Source organism: Limulus polyphemus, unplaced genomic scaffold, assembly GCF_000517525.1.
Source record: "Limulus polyphemus unplaced genomic scaffold, Limulus_polyphemus-2.1.2 Scaffold1478, whole genome shotgun sequence".
NCBI classification, from domain to species: Eukaryota; Metazoa; Arthropoda; class Merostomata; order Xiphosura; family Limulidae; genus Limulus; species Limulus polyphemus.
Window position 1 is genome coordinate 273,307 of NW_013667088.1, and position 2,534 is coordinate 275,840.

A 2,534-nucleotide genomic window follows, 5' to 3' on the forward strand; every position below is an offset into this window, starting at 1 on the left:
AATAACATAATATTCCTTAATATATTGATTACTAAATGTGGTTAAAACTCTTAGTGCCAGATTATCAGTTTTCGCCAAAGATATAAATAATCTATGGTTTTCGCCCCCCCCCCCTTGCAGACATATTAGTAATTTTCATAACGTTGTATTTTCCCACCGTTTGTATGCAAGAAACGAACACAACAGGCAGAGAGAGGCATAATTTAGTAATCAGAGAAGAAAACCACCAGAAAGACTTGTTAAAAGGACGGTTTATTTTACTGTTGTATTTGTCTATTAGGATTGTTTAAAGAACTTCGCAATACAGAAAGTAGACAGAATTGTAATCTATATTTTTAGTGTTTTAATTTAGATATTTGCTAGAAGGAGATTGTCATTATAAAAACATCAAGATCTAGAAAGTTCGTTAAAATTAAAAATTGAGAAGCTTCATGAACTATGTAAACATAAATATGGGTAATGGTTGCTTGATTAATTCTGCTGAGTTATTCTGTATTAAATGTGAGAGTTATTGATTCTATTCTACTATTCAGTTATTCGTTTATTTATGGATAAAAACTAAGTTAGGCGTAGGTACCATTATTCATGTAACTTTTTTAAAACGTTGTATTTGAAGTTAGGCCTACAAGTGAACGTGGATGTAGTCAATGTTAAGGAATAAATAAATTCATTTGTTCTTGTTACGTAGACTGGACTTAGCATTATTTTTACCAAATGATCCACTTGAGTCCACCAAACGATAGAACAAGTCACAACAATATAATGAGCAACTCCATATCACCACAACAGTAAAAGTTGAGGGTTAAACTATTAGTACAGTGAAGTTTGAGGGAATATTAACCCAGGTTAATTAGTTCTCCTAACTATGAAATAATTTTATGATGGAGCTATAAAACTTTTCAGGGTTGTTAATTGTTAATTCTTATGAAAACTAAGAATGTGCTGTTAACTTTAAAAACGAGTTATGTTAAAACCTACACTGAAATGGTTTACTAAAAAATAAAAGATCTAATAAATGCAAATTATATTCAGTCCAAAATAAAAAACTAACTAAAATAGCTGTTCAACAAATAGACTACAAAGCTTTACTAAGAAACAAAACTGATGCTGTGTAAGCTATATTTTCAATACTTGAATTTGTTTAAGTGTTAACTAAAGGCACAAAATGTCAAATTGAAAAGTTTTCGAAATTAGACATAGAATTTCTAAATTGCTAAAATATGACGTCACGAAGATTTAGGAACTTGAACAAATATATAAAAGGAGTATATTAAATATAAATACTAGTGGGCCACTCAATTAGTAAGCTAGCAGTGAATCAGTAGGTTGTTTTCAATCAGTAGAGAGTCGATCAGTAAGTTCAGTTCAGTGAAGTATTTCAATCAGTGTTGGTTACTGCATATATTCAATTACTCGATTGATTAGCCGTGAAACTGTACAAGTTTATTTTTACCTTAGTTGTTGTACCATTATTGAGGTATTTCCGTTTGAACGTCATTTGTAGACTTAGATTTAAAAGTTGCAATAGAGTGGATAATGAGTGATGTTATGAAAGAAACAAAACACTGTTTGAGCAACTACAGGCCAGTGAAACATTTGTACGGTGACTTAAAGATATTTTACAAGTTTCTCATGCTACCTCTATCACATTATTCTAGGTACTTAACAAGTCTTTATGAAAAGTAAGTTCAACCCAACAAACATAATGTTTGGATCAATATAAGTAAAATAATTTACGTTACTGAATTTTCAGATGAATTTTGATAGATAACCATTATACAGACATCGTGATACACCATGATATTTAAGTTTTAAATTATATATTATTCTAGTATAATTATGGTGTTTAGATTACTATCCTAAGGCACATCAACATTCCTAAAACAAAAGCAGACCAATCTTAATCATTGAAGGTCTTATTTTTGACTAAATTACCATTCATTATTCTATTACTATTCTTCATACAGATCCAAACGAGGAAGAAACGAATATGCCATTGATATGTTCAATAATTTAATTTCTAAGACAAACGTTTCTTCATTACTCCCTCTTTTCTCAGAACAATATTCCAGATTCAGAGGAAAACTTACATAAGAACACAAACAAACTAAAACTACCAAATCTAGGATAAATTAAGGTAACCTAACACAGTGGTTCACACTCTTTTGGTAATCACGGACCAGTAAAATTCCAAAAATATTTTCGGAGACCGACACTCCAAATAAAATATCTGTTAATTACATAAGTAAAATAATGCGATAATTACAAAACAACAACAACTAGATATTTCGAAAACAAAAAAGAAAAGGCAGACTTAGGGCGACTTTTAGTTACCAAATATTGAAAGAAACATAAGTGTCAGTGCTTTCAACAGCTAAGCCACGATGCGGACCAGTAGAAATTAAGACAAGGCCCGGTACTGGTCCACAGACCGGCGTTTGGGAAACACTAACCTAACAGACATACCAACTTTTGTAGACATTAGAATTACCTACAAGTGACAAAGTCAAAGTTAAGTCTAGCATAACCTCGGA